The sequence below is a fragment of the Balaenoptera acutorostrata genome, chromosome 15 (assembly GCF_949987535.1).
Source record: "Balaenoptera acutorostrata chromosome 15, mBalAcu1.1, whole genome shotgun sequence".
In the NCBI taxonomy this organism is placed as follows: Eukaryota; Metazoa; Chordata; class Mammalia; order Artiodactyla; family Balaenopteridae; genus Balaenoptera; species Balaenoptera acutorostrata.
In genome coordinates, this window is record NC_080078.1 from 64,645,536 (window position 1) to 64,669,906 (window position 24,371).

The 24,371-nt window shown below is 45.4% G+C and overlaps 1 protein-coding gene and 1 non-coding gene across 6 annotated transcripts in view; one reads left to right on the forward strand and one right to left on the reverse strand.

Annotated features, from left to right (window-relative positions):
* Positions 1-6,463: 6,463 nt before the first annotated feature.
* Positions 6,464-6,570, reverse strand: LOC114235434 (U6 spliceosomal RNA). The gene has a single exon (XR_003621613.1). It is a non-coding gene; the product is annotated as a U6 spliceosomal RNA (small nuclear RNA).
* Positions 6,571-22,990: 16,420 nt separating this feature from the next.
* The window catches only part of RALY (RALY heterogeneous nuclear ribonucleoprotein), an 81,305-nt gene continuing 79,924 nt past the window's right edge, over positions 22,991-24,371 (forward strand). For 2 of the 5 annotated variants that reach the window (XM_028169322.2, XM_007193263.2), the window contains exon 1: positions 22,991-23,478. The gene's annotated coding sequence lies outside the window, so the exon portion shown is untranslated. Of the gene's footprint in view, positions 23,510-24,068; positions 24,216-24,371 lie in introns of those variants that run through there. The other 3 variants (XM_028169323.2, XM_007193265.2, XM_028169325.2) reach the window with 3 other exon arrangements.

The following is a 24,371-nucleotide window of genomic DNA, read 5'->3' on the forward strand; positions in this document are numbered from 1 at the left end:
TAGACCCCTGTATTAGTTTGCTAGGGCTGCCACAACAAAGTACCACAAACTCGGTGGTTTAAACAACAGAAATTTATTTTCTCATAATTCTGGAGGCTAGAAGTATGAAATCAAGGTGTTGGCAGGATTAATTTCTTCTGAGGACTCTCTCCTTGGCTTATAGGTGGCCATCTTCTCCCTGTGTCTTCACATGGTCTCTCCTCTGTGTGAGCATGTGTCCTAATCTCCTCTTCTTATAAGGACACCAATCATATTGGATTAGGACCCATCCTAATGACCTCTCCTAGGGGTTGCTCTTGGAGTCCTGAGCCACTGTGTAAGAAGTTTGACTACCTTGAATCTGCCATGCTATAAGGAAGCCCAAGCAACATAGAGGAGCCATGTGTAGGTGCTGTGGTCAAGTCCTTACTGAGCCCAGCCTTTGAATAATCCCAGCCTAACTTATACACACTTTTATCCTTGTTTACTTATATTTTTATGTTAATCTATTTTTTTGTTTAAATATAAAGGAGTTCACAGACGTCATTCCTGTGTAGTGCATTGGGACAGCTAACATTCATGAGAGATGACTCATGTCAGGAGCTGTGAAGGGTCTGAGAGTTTACCCTGCTTACAAGCTGAGAAGCTAGACTGCTTCATGGGTGCTAGCAGAAGACAGAGTTCTGGGGCAGAACCAGGGACTGTATTACTTACAGAGAAAGAGTAGCCAGATTGTCAGGCATACTCTGATTTCCCATGTCTCCCAAGTCCCAAGGAGGTGATACAGGTGGGCCTGCACACACAGTGAGTTGTGTTATAGGAGAAGAATACTGAGCTTGGAGAATCTACCGCTTCTACACTGAGCAGTAACTAGTCAGCTCTTTGTCTGGGGAAGACATTACTTCATCCGTTAAGGTTGCTTGCTACAAACACAGTCCTGAGAAATGGCCTGAGTAGAAGGCAGTCAGGACCTTGCGTTCTTGGCATATCCAGCAAGAATGTGCATGGAAGCTTAGGGCCCACGGTTTGTTGGGAGAAGTGGATTGCCTCTCCCAACAAACCACATCCATGGATATGCTGACCACAAACTCCATGCCCTGGATCAGATAGGCTTAGTTGTGCTGTGAGGTCCCGGAGCTAAAACTTCACCATTCTCTCCCCAACTCCTGATTCCACTTAAACCAGTAATAATAAAAGGTAAAAGATTTGCTCACATCAGGAGTTTAACTTTTATTAGTAAAACAACCCAAATGTTGCCAGTCTTCACTAGTTTGCCTGTTCAAGGGAAATCACATTGTGTTCTATCAATTAGTTATTGCTCTAGTAATGCCACATAACAATCAACCTTAAAATCTAGGCAGTACACAACAGCATTTAGCTTTGGGTTATGAGTTTCCTGGTAGCTGGGTGGTTCTGCTGCATGTATCTCTCATTCTCCTCCTAGAACCAGCGGGCTAACCAGAACTTATTTCTCTCCTGATGATGGCTGAATGGCAAGAGAGGGTGCCCAACTGCACAAGCATATTTCAAGCCCATTGGCCAAAGCAAGTCGCATGGCCAAGCCCAGAGTCAAGGGGTGAGGAAGTATACTCCATCCACAGAGGTAGAGGGGAGGGAGGGAGATACTCCTGACAACAGTCTAATCTATCATCTATCAAAAGCCCATGGTGTCTCTTCTCAGCATTTTTTACTCATATAGGACCTCAAGCCCTCAAGCCCTCCTCCATAATTTCCCTTCAATCCCAAAGTATTAAAGAACAATTAACCCTCAAATGATGACTATTCATACAATGAACTCCTCCCCCACCTCCCAGAACAGAGCTTTAGAAAAACTTACACTCCTTTTTCTCAATTAACTAACATTTCTTCCCAATAATAAAAAAGAAATAAAACATTGATTCCAAGTTTATTTCTCTAAGCTCCCTCCTCTGCCCACCAGGCTGGGGCCTGCTCTTGGATTGACAAATAACCCCAGTGCTTTATGTTCGAGCTTTTACATGCACGTGAGGCCTTCTGTTTGAGAGGAGATACGAATTGTGCAATTCCTCATAAAGAATGGATCTGTTCTAGTTTTTATGGTTATATAAGGTTATAAAAGGTAATAAATTAATTTAGAAATGATTCAGGAAAGAGAGAGAGAATAGGAGTCAGAATAATAGCTAAAGTGTATATTTTCTTTGCTGCCTTATATAGTGAAAGAGAATACACCGAGGGTCTGGGCTTTACAAAGAGGTTAAATAATAAGTATCTGACACAGAGTATTGTGTTATAACAATATATTTTCCTCAAGGTCTTTTTCCCCTTTATCCCTGGTGTGTGTGTGTGTGTGTGTGTGAGAAAAGAAGAATTAAGCAGGGGTATATGTATTCCTAGGAGTCCCCGGGATGTATTTCCTATATGCAGTCATCTCTGTGTTCCTCTTCCTCTCTCTCCAGTCCCTGCCTGTGAACATCTGTTGCCTGGGAGGCCCTTTGAAAACTCCTCATCTTTTCCATTGCTGAGGATATCTGTATTAGTCAAAGATTCTTTGCTAGAAGTGATAGAAACCCAACTCTAACTACTTTGAGCACGAAAAGGGGATTTATTGGCTCACATAACCAAATCATGGATCGTACAGAGTGGAGCTGACCCCAGCAATGACTGGATTTAGACGTCCAGTCTAAAATGCCGTCAAGCTTTTCTCTCTCTCTTCTCTCTTGCTCGTTGGAGTCATCCCTGCCTCTCACAGATGGTCGTTCTCTATATGGAGGGGAATGTGGCCTCTGGCAACTCCAGAATCATAGCCTTCCAGCTTTAGCAACTCCTGGAGGATAGAGAACGTTTCCTCAGCTCTGGTGTGAAAAATTCCAGATGTCTCTAACTGGTCTGGCTCATGGCTCCATTTCCAGAATAAAAGTGGGGAACACTAGCATGGCCATTGGGAAAATCATTAGGAACCATGAGACCACTTTAATTTGTATGAAGTGCAGTGCTCCTTATGAGAATTATAAAGTTGGTTCTAAGCCCTTTCTCCAATCTGCTCCTTAGAAGGCCCAACTGTATAATGGCTGGGGGTGGGGCAATCTGGGAAAACTTCCCACATAGATGCCCTGTGACCTTGCCATAAAGCAACACACTATCCCAGGAGGCAGCTCCCTCTCACGCTCTCTTTGGGGGCCCTCTGGGTTTTGTCTCTGTGGGTCAGTGGGTAGGTCAGGTTCAATTCCTCCAGGGTAGCTGGCCTGGGATGTGAAACTGGACAGCAGTTGCCCATGTCTTTGGAGCAGTGTTGCTGGGAAACATGATCGCACACTGTCCCTGGGCCCCTGGAAGGGCTGGAGACCAGTGGCTTCACTGCAATTTTGACTCCATATAAAGCGTGGGGCATTCCAACCTTGACAAGCCTTGGTCTTACAAGCCTTGGGACTCACAAGCCTTGAGTTCTAGAGCTGGCTCTCACTGATCAGTTCCCTTCTGTCATCCCTTTGCCTCTTCTTCAAGCTCTCCCCAAGCATATCTCCACTTACCCAGAAGCCTTAGTGAGCAATGCAGAATATTCTGAAGATTAGCCCTCTGTCAAAAGATTGGCACTTAACTATATATTTACTTATTTTAAATTAGACTAAAATGCTTAAGGTACGTATGCATCATATGTTATGATTAATCCACATTTGAACTAATATTTTTGATGCACTGATCAAATATCTGTTTCGATAACATGAGATAAAAGAGCTTCTACTATATTTGTTTATTATCTATCACCCCCCAATAAAATATATAATGGATATGACATTTAAAAAATATTAAATGGATGATGTCTTAGGGTTCCCTGAGATGCAGACCTTGGGTCCAGAATTTGAGACCAACTAGTTTATTTGGGGGATGAGCCCTGGAAATACCGATAGTGGAGTGGGGAGGGAGGCAGAGAAGGAAAGCCTGTGAATAAATCATGTGTGATCAAATAATTTACCACTGTGGGCAACTGAAGCCTAATCCCACTGGGGAACTCTGGGAGGCAATTAAGAACACCCCTCAGAGTTATTCCATACAATGGGTGAGGACAATGGTGTAGCCATCAACTCCCCATTGGTCATTGGTTTAAGGGTATTTTTGTGGGCATTACATCACTAGTACTTCTGCCTTGTCCAGTGCACAGGCCAAGCATGCTCCTGTGGCCAGGTCTTTTGGGTCACAGCTGCAGTAATCATCCTTGGAGCATGGGTGGGGTGCTGAGGAGATATGGGCGGGGCTCTGGCAGTTGGCTACAGATGGGTTTTCCTTCCTCTAAACCAAGATATCCTTGGGTTTCCCACCCTACCACTGAATCAGTGGGGAGGGGAGGGTGGTCCACATATAGGTCCATGTGCTGTCCCCTGGCCTCTTAGGTAACAGTCCAAGGACAGCACAAGGATCCATATGTGGACTGGCCAACACCCAGACACCATCTTGAGTAGAGGAAGGGGTGAAGGCACAGAAAGATGAACATTTTTCTCAAAAGATACTAAGCACTAACTTATGTGAGATGGTTTTAAACTGGAAGAGACTAAGTTACTGTTAATAATCAGGTTTATATTTTTCTCTGTCAATAATAGATAGGGGAGGCACAAGAAAAAAAAACCTGTCACTTATAAAAAATAAAGAACCTATACTTTTATTGCACCTATGAGTTGTAGACGGTAGATTTCAATCCTTCCACAAATATGATCTCCATGAGGACGGGGCCTTTACCTGCTTTGATCGTTGCCATATTCATAGCTCATAGCACTGTGCCTGGCATATAAGATGCTGAACAAATATTTGTTGAATGAATGTGTGCTCTATATTTCCCTACCAGTGGCCCCTTCCCTTCTGAGATCCAAGCCACTTAATTTCAATTATTTTATTGCAACTTCACCCAGAGCTGGGCAGGAGTGCTGGTATTTTCTCTCAGACAGTTAAGCACTTTAGTAGAGAGCCAGGGTATGAGGGGCAGCTCTCTGCACCCCACACAAGCCCAGCTGGACTCATAGAGAATGGTGAGGCTGTCAGAGCACAGGCTGGTAACTGATGGCCTGCGTGTGTCCCTTCAATTTAATGCCCTCTTACTTAATACAAGTAATGTCTGGGTTGTCCCTTGCTGCCGCTACATTTCTGTCTCCAAGGCTCATTGCGATCAGGGATGAACAGATCTCCTCAGACCCCTTAGTCCCCACAGTCATGGAGTAGAGCTGGATTCCTGGCCCATCACTGCCCTCTCAGCTGGACGAACTTGGGTGAGTTGTGTTCCCTCTCTGAGCCTCAGATTCTTCATCTGGATAGGGCAGCAGCCTTGAGGATGGCTCTAGGCTTTTCCTTCTGCAAAGCCTTGCCTCATAGTGAAAACGTATGTGACTCTTCAACATGGCAGACCACTAGAGAACAAACGTATGGACACCAAGGGGGGAAAGTGGCGGGGAGGGGTGGTGGTGTGATGAATTGGGAGATCGGGATTGACATGTACACACTAATATGTATAAAATAGATAACTAATAAGAACCTGCTGTATAGAAAATAAATAAAATAAAATTCAAAAATTCAAAGACAAAAAAGAAAGAAAAATTCCAGTAAGAAAAAGAAAAAAAACAAAAAAACCCAACATGGCAGGCAGACCACACACTTCTTCACCCACAGGGATTCCCTTAATGATGTGGGTCTGGAGTCAGCCAGACTTGGGTCCAAATCCTGGGTTCAGCCACCTCTTTCTGTCTGTATGGCTTTAGACAAGTCACTTAACATCTATGAGCTGCACTCTTTTTTTCTAATTAAACACACACACACACACACAGATGCCAGACACTGTCCTAAGACTGCAGAGTTCGAATCCTGAATCTAGCGCTGGCTAGCTATATGACCTTGCAAATCTCTTAACCTCTCTGACCCTGTTTCCTCATCTTTCATGTGGGAATAAAAGTGTTTTCCTCCAGGTTTGCTGTAGGAAGTAACTGAGTTTATATATATGAAGTACTTAGAACTCTGCCAGCAACATAGTGAGCAAGGATAAATGTTTGCTGTTATTATGGCTACCCATCTCGCTGAAATTTTACAACTCATTCTGGGAAGAAGTTTGAATTTCTCCACTTCTAAACTGAGGGTGATAACACCCGCAGCATAACCACCCATGGTTATGATTATGAAAAGTAACATAGGCAAAATAACAATAGCTAATATTTATTGAGTATTGCAGTGAACCAGGTATTATACTGTGTGAGTCAGAAATGTGCTTGACAGCAAGTAGCATAGATGAAAAGTAACCGTGGCACATACATTTTATGGAGCTTTATTTATCTAACATTAGAAGTCTGGAGAAATCCAGGCTCTTTCCATCTTTCTGCTTTAACATTCTTATCAAGTCAACCTCTGTTCCCAAGATTTCAAGATGGCTGCTGTTCCTCTGTCCATCACGTCTCTGTTCCAGGCAGAACATGAGGGGAAGCGCAAAAGGCTGAAGAATGTCAGTTGAGCCTGTCTTTTTTTTTTTTTTTTTTTTTTAAATATGGAACGCTTCACGTATTTGCGTGTCATCCTTGCGCAGGGGCCATGCTAATCTTCTCTGTATCGTTCCAATTTTAGTATATGTGCTGCCGAAGCGAGCACAAGCCTGTCTTTTTTAAAAAACTTTTCTGGGACTTCCCTGGCAGTCCAGTGGCTAAGACTCCACGCTCCCAATGCAGGGGCCCCGGGTTTGATCCCTGGTCAGGGAACTAGATCCTGCATGCTGCAGCTAAGACCCAATGCAGCCAAATAAATAAATATTAAAAAAAACTTTTCTGGTAAGTAACACCAAGCAACTTCCACTTGCATATCATTGGCCAAAACTCTGTCATCTGGGTTGTTCGTGCAACCTTACCTGCTAGGAAGCCTAGAAACACCAAGCCAGCCTTCATGGCAAGGGAGGTTGTAAAGAATTTGGGGGTAGCCAATTCACAATATCTGCCAAATATTCATTTTCTTATTTAATCCCCACCAAAGCCTTGAGAAATTGGAAACATTATGATTTCTGTTTTACAGATGAGTAAACTGAGGCCAGGAGAGGGACAAGCCCAAGGATACCTAGCTTACAAGTGTCAGAGCCAGGATTCAAACCCAGGTGTGTATGACTGGAGGGTCTGGGCTCTTCGCCACTAGGTGATGCTATAAAGAGTCTACCACAATGCCTGACACAAAGTAGGGCTTAATATGTGTTACTTCCCTTCCACTTTTGGCCCTCCATGAGGCCCTGTCAACTTCAGGCATTTGAGGCTGGATCTCTGCACCCCTTTCCCTATAGTCAGAAGGGTGAGAGGGCTGGAGTCCATGGAGAGAAAGATGGTGGCCACACCCAAGGTTTCCCTGTTACTCAGCCTCTATGACCTGAGTGGGATAGAAGGAGCTGCTCTGTGTGTGTACGGCAGAGGAGGATAGGTAGGAATACTTCTTTGATGCCAGTGTAAACTCTGGAAGGACATTTTGAAATTATGTGGTCAGAAGGTTTCAAAACAGCAGCCTGAAGGCTAAATGGATGTAATTTTTGGTCCTACACAACATTAAAAATAATTCAATTGAATTCATAATATTTTAACGTTGGAAAACTTTGCTTCATAACCTATATTTCCTGTCTCTCTAAGGAAAACATAACCAGGCGATCTGGCCATGCTGGGCCCAGCTGGAGCTGGGTAGCCACGACCTCCCTTAGATGGGCATGCGCTCACCCACTAACACAGCTCCCCCCCGCACCCCCCCGCCTGCTTCCCTTGTCTGTTATCTCCCAGGTCCTGTGAACTTCTGAGTTTGTTTCTCTCTCACTGAACCATTGGAAAGACTGAGGCTCAGAGGGGGAAGCAGAAGCAATTTGAGTTGTCTAAGCTCATACAGCGAAGCAACAGCCAACTTCAAACTGGGCCACTGTGACTCCCAGGCCAATGCTCCTTCTACACAACACTCCCTTCTGCTGCTGTTTATAAGTTTTTTTCATGCGCAGTGGGAAATACTGTAGAAGGAGCTGATTACGAAGCGGATGAGCATGGCAACTCTGCCTCTGCTTGGCTGGGGCTGTCGCTTTCCTCCTTGGGCTTCAGCTTTCCCAACAGGAGAACAAGAATCACACTCTCTTAGATGTGGGAAGGCTTTGAGAATTCTGTGGAGCTAGGAGAGTTTATTAAACATGATTGCTGTTTTGTTTTGTTTTGTTGGCTACGCCCCGCAGCTTGCCGGATCCTAGTTCCCGGACCAGGGATCGAGCCCTCGCCCTCAGCAGTGAAAGTGTGGAGTCCTAACCACTGGACTGCCAAGGAATTCCCATGATTGCTGTTTTGATTGTCTATTGCTAAGTTAAAAAGCACCCCAAAACTTAATGGTTTAAAACAACCATTTAATTTGCTTGTGATTGTGCAATCTGGGCTGGGTTTAGGTGAGTGGTTTTTCTACTGATATTGCTGGTGATCACTCTTGTGGTTGCATTCAGCTGGCAGGTAGGTGGATGGCTGGGATTCTGATTCTCTCCATGTGGTCTCTCCAGCCACACTTCGTAGATGGTTGTTCAGGGCTCCCAAGAACGAGCACTCCAAGAGGACAAGCCAGCATGCAAGCATTTATTGTCTCTGCTTGCGTCATGCTTGCTCATGTCCTATTGGCCAAAGTGTGTCACATGGCCAAGTCCAAGAGGAGATTACATAAGAGCATGGCTAGGGACTTCCCTGGTGGGGCAGTGGTTAAGAATCCTCCTGCCAATGCAGGGGACACGGGTTTGAGCCCTGGTCTGGGAAGATCCCACATGCTGCTGAGCAGCTAAGCCCATGCACCACAACTACTGAGCCTGTGCTCTAGAGCCCCTGAGCCACAACTACTGAAGTTCATGTGCCTAGAGCCTGGGCTCTGCAACAAAGAGAAGCCACCGCAATGAGAAGCCCGCACACCACAACGAAGAGTCGCCCCCACTTATGGCAACTAGAGGAAGCCCGCGCACAGCAACAAAGACCCAACGCGGCCAAAAAAAAAAAAAAAAAAAAGAGCGTGGCTAATGGGAAGCGTGGTTCATTGGGGTCCACCAAAATAATGGTATAACACAAGTATTTTCATGGTGTCTGACCAATGGCTAGAGTAGAGAGAGTGCACCTCGCCTGCAGGATGACATTTGATAGTCCCTGAGTCTCCCTACTCAGAATTATCTCTCCTGATGAACCAGCCCAGAACCCGATGCTACCTTTTGCTTTACAGCTTTGGACTGGCAAGACCAGGTTTTCAGAAACCAGATTAGGTTTCAACCCATGGTACCAATCCAAATTTTTTTTTCAAAGAAATAATTATTCCATGCATTTTCTAGCTCTTTTATTTTTTAATTTTTATTTATTTGGTTGCACTGGGTCTTAGTTGCAGCAGGCGGGCTCCTTAGTTGCACCACATGGGCTCCTTAGTTGTGGCATGTGAACTCTTAGTTGAGGCATGCATGTGGGATCTAGTTCCCTGACCAGGGATTGAACCTGGGCCCCCTGCATTGGGAGTGCAGAGTCTTAAAAACTGTGCCACCAGGGAAGTCCCTCAGTCCAAATGATTGATATGGCTGCCTTCCATAGTGAGGTGGGGGGAATGTCCTGATTGGCCAGGACTGAGTCAAGTGCTATCACCAGAGCTAGGGGCAATGGGGTCAGCCCATTCTGAACTAAATAAGAATAGTGATAACAGATGAGATTTAGTAAGTGTTTGCTATGCACCAGCCACACCTTATGTGAATTAACTCATATAATCCTCCCCACAATTCCCCATATTCCTTTTTTTCTTTTTTTGAGTTTTATTTTATTTATTTTTTTATACAGCAGGTTCTTATTAGTTATCTATTTTATACATATTAGTGTATATATGTCAATCCCAATCTCCCAATTCATCACAGCACCACCCCCGCCCCACACCACTTTCCCCTTTTGGTGTCCATATGTTTGTTCTCTACATCTGTGTCTCTATTTCTGCCCTGCAAACCAGTTCATCTGTACCATTTTTCTAGGTTCCACATATATGCGTTAATATACGATATTTGTTTTTCTCTTTCTGACTTACTTCACTCTAGACAGTCTCTAGATCCATCCACGTCTCTACAGGTGACCCAATTTCATTCCTTTTTATGGCTGAGTAATATTCCATTGTATATATGTACCACATCTTCTTTATCCATTCGTCTGTCAATGGGCATTTAGGTTGCTTCCATGACCAGGCTATTGTAAATAGTGCTGCAATGAACATTGGGGTGCATGTGTCCTTTTGAATTATGGTTTTCTCTGGGTATATGCCCAGTAGTGGGATTGCTGGGTCACATGGTAATTCTATTTTTAGTTGTCTAAGGAACCTCCATAGTGTTCTCCATAGTGGCTGTATCAATTTACATTCCCACCAACAGTGCAAGAGGGTTCCCTTTTCTTCACACCCTCTCCAGCATTTGTTGTTTGTAGATTTTCTGATGATGGCTATTCTAACTGGTGTGAGGTGATACCTCATTGTAGTTTTGATTTGCATTTCTCTAATAATCAGTGATGTTGAGCAGCTTTTCATGTGCTTCTTGGCCATCTGTATGTCTTCTTTGGAGAAATGTCTATTTAGGTCTTCTGCCCATTTTTTGATTGGGTTGTTTGTTTTTTTAATATTGAGCTGCATGAGCTGTTTATATATTTTGGAGATTAATCCTTTGTCCATTGATTCATTTGCAAATATTTTCTCCCATTCTGAGGGTTTTCTTTTTGTCTTGTTTGTAGTTTCCTTTGCTTTGCAAAAGCTTTGAAGTTTCATTAGGTCCCATTTGTTTATTTTTGTTTTTATTTCCATTGCTCTAGGAGGTGGGTCAAAAAAGATCTTGCTGTGATTTATGTCAAAGAGTGTTCTTCCTATGTTTTCCTCTAAGAGTTTTATAGTATCTGGTCTTACATTATGTCTCTAATCCATTTTGATTTTATTTTTGTGTATGGTGTTAGGGAGTGTTCTAATTTCCTTCTTTTACATGTAGCTGTCCAGTTTTCCCAGCACCACTTATTGAAGAGACTGTCTTTTCTCCATTGTATATCCTTGCATCCTTTCTCATAGATTAGTTGACCATAGGTGCGTGGGTTTATCTCTGTGCTTTCTATCCTGTTCCATTGACCTATATTTCTGTTTTTGTGCCAGTACCATTATTGTCTTGATTACTGTAGCTTTGTAGTATAGTCTGAAGTCAGGGAGTCTGATTCCTCCAGCTCTGTTTTTTTCCCTCAAGACTACTTTGGCTATTTGGGGTCTTTTGTGTCTCCATACAAATTTTAAGATTTTTTGTTCTAGTTCTGTAAAAAATGCCACTGGTAATTTGATAGGGATTGAATTGAATCTGTAGATTGCTTTGGGTAGTATAGTCATTTTCACAATATTGAGTCTTCCAATCCAAGAACATGGTATATCTTTCCATATGTTTGTGTCATCTTTGACTTCTTTCATCAGTGTCTTATAGTTTTCTGAGTACAGGTCTTTTACCTCCTTAGGGAGGTTTATTCCTAAGTGTTTTATTCTTTTTGTTGCAATGGTGAATGGGATTGTTTCCTTAATTTCTCTTTCTGATCTTTCATTGTTAGTGTATAGGAATGCAAGAGATTTCTGTGCATTAATTTTGTATCCTGCAACTTTACCAAATTCATTGATTAGCTCTAGTAGTTTTCTGGTGGCATCTTTAGGATTCTCTATGTATAGTATCATGTCATCTTCAAACAATGACAGTTTTACATCTTCTTTTCCAATTTGTATTCCTTTTATTTCTTTTTCTTCTCTGATTACTGTGGCTAGGACTTCCAAAACTATGTTGACTAATAGTGGCGAGGTGGACATCCTTATCTTGTTCCTGACCTTAGAGGAAATGCTTTCAGTGTTTCACCATTGAGAATGATGTTTGCTGTGGGTTTGTCATATATGGCCTTTATTATGTTGAGGTAGGTTCCCTCTATGCCCACTTTCTGGAGAGTTTTTATCATAAATGGGTGTTGAATTTTGTCAAAAGCTTTTTCAGCATCTATCGAGATGATCACATGGTTTTTATTCTTCAGTTTGTTAATATGGTGTATCACATTGATTGACTTGCATATACTGAAGAATCCTTGCATCCCTGGGATAAATCCCACTTGATCATGGTGTGTGATCCCTTTAATGTGTTGTTGGATTCTGTTTGCTAGTATTTTGTTGAGGATTTTTGCATCTATATTCATCAGTGATATTGGTCTGTAATTTTCTTTTTCTGTAGTATCTTTGTCTGGTTTTGGTATCGGGGTGATGGTGGCCTCATTGAATGAGTTTGGGAGTGTTTCTTCTTCTGCAATTTTTTGGAAGAGTTTGAGAAGGATGGGTGTTAGCTCTTCTCTAAATGTTTGATAGAATTCACCTGTGAAGCCATCTGGCCCTGGGCTTTTGTTTGTTGGAAGATTTTTAATCACAGTTTCAATTTCATTACTTGTGATTGGTCTGTTCATATTTTCTATTTCTTCCTGGTTCAGTCTTGGAAGGTTATACCTTTCTAAGAATTTGTTCATTTCTTCCAGGTTGTCCATTTTATTAGCATAGAGTTGCTTGTAGTAGTCTCTTAGGATGCTTTGTATTTCTGCGGTGTCTGTTGTAACTTCTCCTTTTTCATTTCTAATTTTATTGATTTGAGTCCTCTCCCTCTTTTTCTTGATGAGTCTGGCTAAAGGTTTATCAATTTTGTTTATCTTCTCAAAGAACCAGCTTTTAGTTTTATTGCTCTTTGCTATTGTTTTCTTTGTTTCTATTTCATTTATTTCTGCTCTGATCTTTATGATTTCTTTCCTTCTACTAACTTTGACAATTCCCCATATTACTTATATGAGGCATAGAGAGGTTAAGGAACTTGCCCTGGTTCACACAGCTAGTAAAAGGCAGAGCTAGGATTCAAACTCAGGCAGTCTAACTTTGGCATCCACACTCTTTATGGGCTGGACCAAGAATGGGAGTGGATGTTCATAGGAAAGTCAGGAACTGATGTCAATAAGAGGGGGACATGATACTGTGCAGGCAAAAACAGTATCTGTAACTGACAACCACCCATTAACACCCTTTAAAAACATGATGTATCACTTAGAGCACAATTTGAAGAACAATGTTTTGTTCTTTATGCAGAAACCTGCATAATTGTGCATCTTCCTCTCTATTCCAGCTAGGACTCTTTTAGTCTTAGGGTCTCCTGATTGGATCCAAAGCTAAGTTTTTGGGCCACATGGTCAAGAACTCTTGAGGTACAACAGCAAAAAGAACATCTGATTGAGAACTGTTAAAATATGGAGAAGTGGATTTGGAGAAGCAGATGGAGAACATAAAGGGCAATGTGGTGGACAATTGCAGAAATGCATCTGGGAGGCCAGGACAGAAGCAACATAGATTGAAAAATCTCAGGAAGTGTGTGTGATTCTTCTGAATATTGGGGGTGGGGAGGGGGTGGAAGGCCTTGCGTATCTGTTATTTCCTGGGCACTCAATCCTTTTTGAATAAGATGCTCTAGAGATGGTTTTTCTCATTAGAACAGATGCCACAGACGCAAAGCTTTCCTTGTTTATATTTCTTCTAATGTGCTTCTGCTTGAGCAAGTGAGCCCTTAATGTCAATTTCAATTAATGTCGCAGCATCTGATCTTGGTGTTGCTTCTTATGGATGCAATGGGTGGGGTTGGGGGTGGAGCGAAGTTCACTGGGAAGTGGGGGGAGGTGTCCCCTCTTGTTAGGTGACTGGAAGGCCCTGGCGAGGGAGGCATTGGGAGGGAAGGTGTGGAATGATTTTCTCCCTACTTAATGAAGGCCATACTTTAAAGATGCTAGCCTGTCTATTGTTTGATAAAAAAAAACTAATTTGGAGACCTAGTAGTAAGGTAGAGAGGAGAGACAAGGCTCTGAGGGCTGAGCCGGTGAGAAATGTGACACACACAACCTTGCATTGACCTATGAGAGCTTCCCCCATAACCTAGAACTGCCAGGAGCAGGTGCTCCTAGCCTGCTATCTACTATCATGGGGATCCCCTAATTCTGCCACAAAGCTGGTGGTCTCACACTAGTGTGAGTGTGACCTGAATTCAGCATGGCAGTGGGATGGAGCAGTTTGGGGTAGGGGAAGCAGGGCAAGGTTCATAGAGAGGCAGAGACAATCACAGTCTGCCAACTCTTCTTCCTTCTCTTCCTTCCTTCCTTCCTAACAAAGGGATTTCCTTTGTTCCCTGCCAGAGGGAATTTGTTTGGGATAGAGAAGATATGGATTCATGTTTTCCAAGAGACCAACCTCAGGAATGATTCTCTTCCCTTTAAGAAGTCAGGGCTCTTGTTTTTCATCTTCTTTATCATCAATAACAATCATTAGAAGACATTACCATTTCTTGAGGAACTTCTATGTGTCAGGGGATACTATACACATTATTTCTAGTCTTCCCAGCAACTGTCAAGGTAAACATAACTTATGCCCACTTTACAGAGGTGCAATTTGGGGCTTAGCTTCAGGAGCTTGTCCAGTAAGAGACAGGTTTGGGGTTGGAACTAAGGCCTGATCATTTGATTTCTGGCTCTGATGTCACCAATGATTGAACACTTGGGAGCTCCAGGCTCCTAAGACTTGCCAACAGGTGCATCCAAATGTTAAACACAGAATTTAACCTGCCCTGGAGTAGAAGTTGAGAAGGCTCTAGCCCTAGTTCTGCAACTCTCCTGCTTTCAGCACATGTGACGTGTGAGTTCCCCTCTCTAGGCCTACTTCTCTATCTGTAAAATGGGCAAGTTGGACTAAATGTCTCCAAAGGTCAGCTCAATCCAGTCTAACCTGAGAGCACTCATGGGGGCTTCTTGTTTGACTGTGCTGGAAGGCTACAAAAGTGGACAAGACAGGCTTCCATGCTCTAGTTGAGCTGGATGCATGCTTTAATAGTTATAAACCAAGGGCAACAAATCTTGGAGAGTGAAGCATTTCATTTATACTTAGCTAATTGCAAATGTGTGTGGCAAGGGAGATAAGATAGGCTTCTTGGAGGAGAGAAATTCTCCTTCCCCTTTGACCATATGGTTCCAACAGGCACTGCCATCTACTTATTCACCCAACCTCTCTATTCACAATGATTGGTTAAAGAGTAGGCACCTGGCTCAAGGTGGGCCGGTCACAGTACCTGGCCCCGCATCCATGGATAACTGGTCTAGGGATGAGCACCTACTCATGTTGGACCAATCTAAGTCCTTCCCTTAAGGAAGGCTTAAATTTCTGTCAAGACTAGAAGCAGAAAGCCTCTGTCTCACTAGTGGAGCAGCTGAGAGTTGTTGAGTGCTGAGAGCTGCTGCAGCCAAGTGTCCAGCCTTGAGGAGAAAAGCTCATACACAGAGAATGAAAGACAAGGACTGAGGAAAAAGAGTCCTAGCCACATCCAAGTCCCTGATCCCGTCATTTCAATTCTCTGAGCCTGGTTGTCCAGCCTTCCCATCAGTTCTTGGAGCTCCCCAATACCCTTTTAATAAGTTCCTTTTCTGTTTCTGTTAGCCTGAGTTTTGGGGTTTGTTTGTTTTTTTTCAATTTGCAACTGAGAACCCTGGCTATATCCTGGGGCTCTGGGGCAATGCTAGTGGGGCTACTCCTCCCCCCAGTCAAGGAGGGGCCAAAAGAGGGTTTATTCTCAAGCAGGTCGACAGGAAGTAGGGTGTGTCATTCCAGTTGGGAAGTGCATTAGCTTGGGAAGCAGGAATCCCTCCCTGTCACTGAACCTTAGGCAAATCTCTGTACCTTTCTGAGCCTCAGTTTCCTTTCCTTTCTGAGCCTCAGTTTCCTATCTGTTTCCTTATCACCTGGAATAGAATGGTGATTCTCAAAGCCGTGTTCTGCAACACCCTGTGGAGGGACCACTGTTTGAGGGTGGTTTGTGGCTGGGGTGGGGAAGCCTACTAGGCAGGACTCTGGGTTCCCCTCCCTCATTTCAAACAAAGCCACTCCCCTCCCCCATCTAATTATGCATTGCCTTTCTGTGAAAGGTCTGCCTTAAAAGAGGTCTCTGTAGCTTAACAGGTTTAAAACCCCTGGATGAGATGTCTTTGGGGACATTTTCTTTTCTAATAGTTCATGAGTTTATGGATTATAAGAGAAAGAATAACTTTCACACTGATGATAAAACCATTCTGAGTGTTTTGCTCTATGTCAGGCACTGAATGCTAAGTGCTCTACATACATTTGTCTTATTTTAAAAAGTCCTGGGGCTTCCCTGGTGGTGTAGTGGTTAAGAATCTGCCTGCCAATACAGGGGACACGGGTTTGAGCCCTGGTCTGGGAAGATCCCACATGCTGCATAGCAACTAAGCCCGTGCACCACAACTACTGAGCCTACAAGCCACAACTACTGAAGCCCACGTGCCTAGAGCCCGTGCTCTGCAACAAGAGAAGCCATCGCAATGAGAAGCCTGCACACTGCAATGAAGAGTAGCCCCCTCCCGCCGCAACTAGAGAAAGCCCACGCGCAACAACAAAGACCCAACACAGCCAAAAATAAATAAATAAAATAAATTAAAATAAATAACTTTACTGTTAATTAATAAACAAACAAACAGATAAATGAAAAGCCCTTAGGACTTCCCTGGTGGTCCAGTGGTTAAGACTCCGTGCTCCCAATGCAGGGCGCCCGGGTTTGATCACTGGTCGGGGAACTAGATCCCACATGCTGCAACTAAAGACCCTGCACACCGCAACAAAGATCCCACGTGCCACAACTAAGACCCGGTGCAGCCATATAAATAAATAAACAAGTAAAATATTTAAAAAATAAATTAAAAAATCCTACAGCAACCCTATGATGTGGGGTCAGATAAGAACGTGGGACTTATTGGTGCAGCCACTATGGAAAACAGTATGGAGGTTCCTCAAAAAACTAAAAATAAAGTTGCCATACGATCCAGCAATCTCACTCCAGGGCATATATCCAGACAATACTATAGTTTGAAAAGATACATGCACCCCTGTGTTCATAGCAGCACTATTCACAATAGCCAAGAAACAAACTAAATGTCCATTGACAGATGAATGGATAAAGAAGATGTGGGATACACACACACACACATACACACACATATATAATGGAATGTTACTCAACCATAAAAAAGAATGAAATAATGCCATTTGCAGCAACATGGATGGACCTAGAGATTATCATACTAAGTGAAGTCATAAAGAGAAAGACAAATACCATATGATATTTATATGTAGAATCTAAAATATGACATAAATGAACATATCTATGAAACAGAAACAGACTCACAGACATAGAGAACAGACTTGTGGTTGCCAAGGGGGAGAGGAGTGGGAGAGGGAAAGATTGGGAGTTTGGGACTAGCAGTTGCAAACTATTATATATAGGATGGATAAACAAGGTCCTACTGTATAGCACAGGGAAATATATTCAATATTCTATGATAGACCATAATGGAAAAGAATATGAAAAAGAAAAAATATGTATAACGGAATCACTTTTCTGTACAGCAGAAATTAACACAACATTGTAAATCAACTATACTTCAATAAAATTTAAAAAAAATTAAATCAGGGGAAATAAAAAAGAACCTGGGACTTCAAAGGTAAAGTAACTTGTTCGAGAGCACACAGTGTTGTTAAGCAGTGAACGGGAGTTTGGATCCAAACTGATTAGAAGGCATGAACTGGCAGCCCACAGGCCAAACCCAGCCTTAAGATGTGTGTCTTTTGGCCAGCACAGTGTTTTTATTCTTTTTAAAATTTGAATTAGTTTCCAGCATTTAAAAACCAGAAGATTTTTGTATAAGAATTTGAATTTAGAGCTTATTTTTCTTCTCAGACCTGGCAGCTGCCCACACTGGGAGCCCATACTCTCACATGAGTAGTAGGTGCCTTCTTTAGAAGGAGCATGAACTCCCAGCTTGCTGCAGACCCCATGACTCCCTATTATCTTTTTTTTTTAAATTTATTTTATTATTTATTTATTTATTTTTGGCTGCGTTGGGTCTTTGTTGCTGTGCACGGGCTTTCTCCAGTTGTGGCGAGCAGGGGCTACTCTTTGTTGTGGTGCGCGGGCTTCTCGTTGCAGTGGTTTCACTTGTTGCAGAGCACGGGCTCTAGGCGCACGGGCTTCAGTAGTTGTGGCACGTGGGCTCATTAGTTGTGGCTCGCGGGCTCTAGAGCGCAGGCTCAGTAGTTGTGGCGCACAGGCTTAGTTCCTCAGCTGCATGTGGGATCTTCCCGGACCAGGGCTCAAACCCGTGTCCCCTGCATTGGCAGGCGGATTCTTAACCACTGTGCCACCAGGGAAGTCCCAACTCCCTATTATACCTGACCCACTTTGCTCATTTATGGTACTTACTTGGCTCTGTTGGTATCTGATTTTGCAATCCCTGTTCTAATGACAAGCTTGTGTCTTCCTTAATGAATTCTTCCTTCTTGCATCCCTCCATCTCCATCTGCTCCTTCTTCAGGTCCTGCTGATTCTCCCCATCACCTCTCGGTTGTCTGCTCCCTCCTCTTCATTCGCCTGCTTTCCTCATCTCCTTTTTTCTTTGCCTCCAATGAAGACACCTGTTGGGTCCCTCTACTCTTCTCTCCCCTGAATCCATCTTCTTAATCCTAATCTGGGTAGCTCTACAAATATCATTGTCAAATCTCTGAAAAAGGATTTGCCCATTCAGGGTGAGCTCAGAAGGCAGAATTAATTCCAATGGTGGACAGAGGAGGTCACTGATAGCATGTGTTGGGGCTCAGATGGCCCTGGGTTCAAATCCTTGCTCCTTCACCTACCATTTGTGAGATATTGGCCTGTCACATTTCCTCATCCATGAAATGTGGACAAAAACAGATCCTAGAGTTGAACCAGATTGCTTTTAAAGGTTCTTCCAAACTTGACACTTTATCATTTCAAAGCAACTTCTGCTCAGAACATTTCAATGGTTCCCACCATCTACGAAGTTGAGTGGAGAAACCAGTTCCTCCAGATACTAGTTCTACCCTACCTTTTACATCTCATCTTTCTCAACTCAACTCATACCTTGCACTGCAGAAACACTTAGCTCTTACATTCCTGTCTTCATATTTGCTATTCCCTCTGTCTGGAATCCCCTCCAGCATTCTGTAAACAAATACCTCATAAAAATGTGAGGCATTAATACCTCCACCTGTTGAACCCTTCTTATCTCTTTTTGTTAGGAGGTCTGTTTTTATTGTAAATTACACACACACAAAAAATCCCAACTCAAAATACTCAAACTCTAAAGAGGTATTGGTCCATAGAAAAGTCCAGAGGTGGGTCAAGCTTCAGGTATGGCTTTATCAGGTCTCTGGCTCATTTTTTCTGCAATATTTTCTCAGTCCTACCCTCGTCTATGTGATGGCTTTGTTCTCTAGCTGACTTCCCTCATGGTGGCTGTGATGGTTAATTTTATGTGTTAACTTGATGGGCCTTAGCCCAGATAGCTGGTAAAACATTTCTGGGTGTGTCTTTGAGGGTGTTTCTGGAAGAGATTAGCATCTGAATTGGTAGACTAAGTAAAGAAAGGCAATGTGGGTGGGCATCATCCAATCTGGTGAAGCCTGAATAGAACAAAAAGACGGAAGGGTGAATTTGCTCCTTTGCTTGAGCTGAGACATCCATTTTCTCTTGCCCAGGACATTGGACATCGGTGTTCCTGGTTCTTGGGCTTTTGGACCTGGACTGAATTATACTATCGGCTTTCCTCATTCTCTAGCTTGCAGATGGTAGATCATGGAACTTCTCAAGCCCACACAACTGTTAACCAATTCCTGTAATAAATCTCTTCTATATATCTAAATATATATTATTGGTTCTGTTTCTTTGGAGAACCCTGACTAATATGGTGGCTAAGGAAAAATTCTGCCACAACTCTAGGCATCAGACCCTATATACCACACTGCTCAGAAGGGAAAAGGATGTCTCATCCTCATTCTTCGCCTTTATTGGACCAATAGTGGTACATCTTTAATAATTAGAAGGTAGGACAGTATAGTGATTCAGCATGCAGGTTCTAAAGTTGGACCCCACCACTTATTAGCTGTGTGACCTTGGGAAAGTTAATCTCCGTGCCAGAGCTTCTGTACAATAGGGATTATAATAGTACCTACCTCATAGGGCTGTTGTGGGAATCAGCTTGAAAAGCGCTTAGCAGATTGCCTGGCAACTAGTAAATGCTCCATGTTAGCTAGTGTTGCCAGCACGTTTCCTCAGAAACATCTCCCTTTATACTCTAATCTTCAGGGATTCTTCTGGACGATGCAGAGTATTCCTAGCATTTCTTTGTTGAATTCATAGTCATTCATTCAACAGATATTAAATGAGGAACCACTGTTTTGGGTACTGAGGAATGAGCAAAACAGACAAAATCCTATCTTTGTGGTGATCACACTGTAGTGGAAGGTAGGGATGGGAGAGAAACAATAAACATGTAATATTTCAGGTGGCGATAAGTGCTATGGAGAAAAATTCAACAAGAAAGTGTGTGAGGAAGTGCAGAGGAGTGGAGCGTTGCTATTTTAAATGTGGGTCACTTCCTCAGAGAGGCCTGAGGAAGTGACATTTGAGCAGAGACCTGAAGGAGGAGTGAGCCATGCCAATACCTGGGAGGAGAGCATTTGAGGCAGACACAAGAGCAAGTGCAAAGACCCTAAGGTTAGCCGTATGCTTGGTATGTCAGAAGAACAGGAGGGAAGCCAATGTGGCTGGAGTAGAGTGAGAGGTGGTGAGAGCAATACAATAGGGGATAAGAAGAGTAGGAGGCAGGTCACACAGGACCTTATAGGGCATGAACATAATCTTCAGTGTCAGCAGGATGCCGGCAGGGAAGATGATGTCACCTGCACAGGGAAGTTTTATAACTGAGGCCATGAACAGGAAGGGATGAGTGCTTCAACTTTCCTGGTGGGGTGGGGGTGCTGACGGGAGGTCAGAGAAGGCCTCTCAGAGGAGGTGGTTCTTGAGCTGAGTGTTGAAGGATGAACAGGAGGCATCTAGGCAGAAGGGAAGGAGCAATCCAAGTGCCTTATCAGAGGGTACTGAGAGATTGTGGTGTATTCAAGCAAACATGGTCAGGCTGGTACACAGAGAGGGAGGTGAGGAGCCAAGGAGTGGCCAGAAACAGAGCAGAGGAGGTTGGGAGGGGCCAGATTCATTTTTTTTAAAAAATAGATTTATTTATTTATTTATTTATTTATTTATTTATTGGCTGCATTGGGTCTTTGTTGCTGCCCGCGGGCTTCCTCTAGTTGCAGCTAGTGGGGGCTGCTCTTCATTGCAGTGTGCGGGCTTCTCATTGCGGTGGCCTCTCTTGTTGCGGAGCACGGGCTCTAGGCATGCGGGCTTCAATAGTTGTGGTGCGTGGGCTCAGTAATTGTGGCTCGTGGGCTCTAGAGCACAGGCTAAGTAGTTGTGGCACATGGGCTTAGTTGCTCCCCAGCATGTGGGGTCTTCCCGGACTAGGGCTCGAATCCGTGTCCCCTGCATTGGCAGGCAGATTCTTAACCACTGCGCCATCAGGGAAGCCCGGGGCCAGATTCATTAATTGGTTGACTGACTCATTCATCCACTCAAGTTTTTATTGAACACTAAGTCTGGTGACACAGTGCCGTACACAACAGCCAAAGATTCCTGGTCTCATGGAACTTACCTTCTAGTGAGGAACATAGGCAAAAACACATAAACAGATCAGTAAATGACAAGACTAAGAAATGCCATGAAGGAAATGAACAAGAGGTCAAACTAGAGAACATCTTTAAGCTGGGTGTTCAGGGAAGGCCTTTCTGAGGAGGTGATATTTAAGCAGAGACCTGAGGCGTTAGAAGAGGTGGGGGAAGAACGTTCCTGGCCTTGGTCTCAGTTGTCACCATGTCTCTAATTTGATTTTTCTTCCTTTTGAAGCAGCAACAGGTCATCAAACAACACAAGTGTAGCTATAACTGCTGGTCTGGCAGAGCCAGGCAGGATTCATTTCAAACTCTGCTTCGTGCTCAGGAATCCAGTCTCTTAGGCAGGTTCTGGGGGAAGTGATGTGAAAAATACAATCACAGAATCACAGGTCGGACGGTGCATGGAGAATTTGTCTTCCCAGAGTCCAGGGAAGACTACAGCTGAGGACTGAAGGGCTTACCATCCTCGTGTGCTCTGGTAAGACCCCTCCGGCTGTTCCGTGGAGGCTGGAACACTGATTTAGTTGAGAGTTTTCGACAGGAGAACTCTATTCAGTAGTGAGGACAAACATCCAGATCCAGATCAAATTATAAAACATTTCTCGCACCCCAAAAGGGTAAAGCTGCTTGAATTTAACTTTTTTTTTAATGTGAAAGTCGCATCTCCTCCTCAGACCCGCCCTCACGGTGGCGTCTCCGCCCACTCCCAAAGGGCAGCGTGGATCTTCGCCTTCTCTACTCACCAGGTTCCCTTCAAAGCGAAAGGCCCTGGCGCTCCTTCCCACTTCTTCTCTTCCGCATCCCTCGGGCACCGCCCACCGCCAACTAGTTTGGGCCCCACCTCCAGGCCCCGCCCACCTCCAGCCCCCTCCCGAACCCCATCGCCTTTGGGTCACGCCTCCTTCCGGCTCCTCCCCAGAGTGGCCACCTTTGGGTCCCCTCCTCCCGGCTCAGCTTCCGGGCCCGCCTCTTTCTGTCCCGCTTCAGTCTTTCCTCCGTTTGGGGCTTCTCTTCAGCCCCGCCTCCAACACGCCCCGTTAAGGGCCCCTCCTCCCCCAACCTCGCCGGGGCCTCCCTCCACCCTTGACTCCTCCTCTGGGCAGGCCTCCCTTTAGCCCCGCCCACACCCCCCTCCTTCCAAGCCCGTCTCTGCGAGGGCGCCAATGTCTTCCATACTTGTCTCGCGCGCCTCTCTTCACTGCATCATCACTCTCTCAGCCCCGCCCCTCCTTACGCTCGGTTCCAGTGTAAACCAGTCTCTCTTCCCGCCCTAGCCCCGCCTCCTCAGGGTCCCACCTCAGTCCTTCCTCCCTGTCAGGCCCCTCCCCGGCCCCTCCTTCCTCTTCTCCCCGCCGTAGCTCTGGACCTTTCCAAAGCTAGGTTGAGGGGGTAGGAAGAGCCCCTGCGCCTCGGGGGCCCGGCTGTGTCATGGCGGGGCTGCGGACTCCTCGCGCTTGAGTCGCCGGGCCCGTCTCTGGAGACAGAGGCGGGGACAGGGGGTGGCGGGGCCAGGGCCGGAGTGGCGGGCGGGGCCGAGTTGAGGGAAGCCACTCCGGACGCCCCCACCCCGGCGCGCCTCAGTGGTGCCGGCCAAGGGAAGGACTCGCGACTGCGGGGCTCGCGCCGCTGTCAGTGCGGCGGGGTGCGCGAGCAGCGCGGCGCAGGGTGGGCAAAGCAGAGAGAAGCTGAGGGGGCGGTAGCGGCGGCGGCGACTCCCGCGCGTGTGATCAGTTCCTCACGCTGCGGCCGGGGCCGCCTTCTTCCTCCCTCCCTCGCTCCCTCCCATCCGCCCCCGAGTGCGGCGGCACCGCCTCCTTCCGCGCCGCGCGGCTTCCTCCAGACCTCTCAGCGCGGGTGAGTGGGGGCCGCGGGCGTCTCCTTAAAGGTACGGGGAGGGGGTGCTCCTTGCTCCTTTTCGGTCACCCACCTCTTCGCGCCGGTCGCTGCCTATTTTTAGAAACTCATTTTTTTGGCCATGCGGGGAGTCCCGGGAGCCGGAGTAACTCCCGGCCCTCTCCCCCCGCACCTTCCCTCCACCCGGGCCTGCCGCCCTGGGTCCCGGCAGCCCTGGCGTTCCCTGCCCGCCTCCTCCCCGCGAGTCGGACCTGGGCCCGGAGTTGGCGGGGTGGGCCCGCGCCCGCTCGGAAGTTGGAGTCTTTTGTGTTCGCGCCCCGCCCCGCCCCGCCCCGCCTGGCGAGGGGAGGAGGGGGGAGTGGAGGCCGCGCTGGGGAGGCCTCGGGCGGGCCGGGCCCCGGCTCTGGCCTCGGCCCCGGGCTTCTTCCGACTCTCCCTCTCGGGCTGGGTCTGCGGGTTCCCGGAGGCGATCAAAACTGGTCCCGCCTCGCTCCCCACGGGCCTGAGCGCCTCCTCGGCCCCCCTTTCCCGGTCCTGGGCATGTTGCACACCTTGGGCTTATAGAGGAACAACAGCAGGCCCTTGAGCTGGGGCCGTGTTCCGCGCTTCACGCAGCCTTTTCGCCGCCGAGTCTCAGTTTGCCTTTCAGTGAACGGGGAGAAAGAAAGTCGCCTCGCAGGGTGTTTGTGGATTCAGGGAGGAAACTAATGTGTGAGAGAAGTGTTTAATACCAACAGGTAACATTTAATGGACTTGACTCAGGAACTTCGCAAGCCTTATTTCATAGAATGCTCACGACGGCCTTCTGAGGTTATCCCCATTTACAAAAGCAGCAATCAAGGCGCAGAGAGGTTAAGTAATGTGTTCCAAATCACAGTTAGGAGCCACAGAAG